Here is a 954-nt window from a genome sequence, read left to right as displayed (position 1 = left end):
TTGGAATTTGTCCTGGTTTCGGGCAAGAATTCAAGCCCAAAATTGGATTGTCATGGTGGATTTGAGAGGAGGAAATGGGTTGCAATGTACTAAGGGTCTCTTAGAGAAGCTCTCTGAGGAGTTTTACAGGCCTTAGTGAAAATTTTTTTACCACACCTCTCCATGGCCGTGAGGGGTAGATTTTATAGAAATTGGCCAATGGGGAGCTTAGCTGGCCAATTGAGAGGTTAGCCCCACTGTTTAGGTGTCAAGCAGAGGATCACTTGGCTCATATTTGGCTGAGGTGGCCTCTTAGCATGAGTTTGGGTTTTGGCCATGTAGGGGCTCACGGCTTTTGGGTTTTAGCTTGGGTTAAAATGGCTAACCAAGGGTAGGATCAAGGTTAAAGCTTATAATGATCAGTAAAAATGGCACCATAGAGTATGGACACGTGTCCTTGAATTAACCTCTTTATTATCCCTTTTAAAGATTCAAATTAAAATTTTTACCCATGAGATAAATATCAAGCTTAACCATGGGTTTATGGCTGGCTTTAAACTCAACCCTAGAGTCTAGGATGAGTTAAGGTATGGCTCATTTGACCATACCAAGCTCAATTGGTTTGGATTTGGTCATAAGTCCAAAAAGGTGCATATGACCAAATCTTGTGTTTGAACTAGGTTAGAATTAAATATGGGCCCAATTAAATATGGCATTTGGTGTAAGATACCATGAGTAACAACTTTCATGAAGGGTAAAACTCATTTTGAGTTCAATTGGTTAATCAATTTGGTGGACTTTTGATTTTTGACCCATTTTAAGCATGTCGGGCTAAGTTTGGGTCAAACTTGGGCTAGCCATGGGCTAAGTCCAAATTAATTATTGGGTTTGGTGTAAAACATCATAATGAACAATTTTCATGAAGGATGAAAATTGTTTTGAAGTTGATTTGGTGGTCAATTTGGATGGGTTTTG

This window comes from Phalaenopsis equestris, unplaced genomic scaffold (genome assembly GCF_001263595.1).
Source record: "Phalaenopsis equestris unplaced genomic scaffold, ASM126359v1 Scaffold209046, whole genome shotgun sequence".
NCBI lineage: Eukaryota > Viridiplantae > Streptophyta > Magnoliopsida > Asparagales > Orchidaceae > Phalaenopsis > Phalaenopsis equestris.
Note: the sequence above shows the minus strand (reverse complement) of the source record.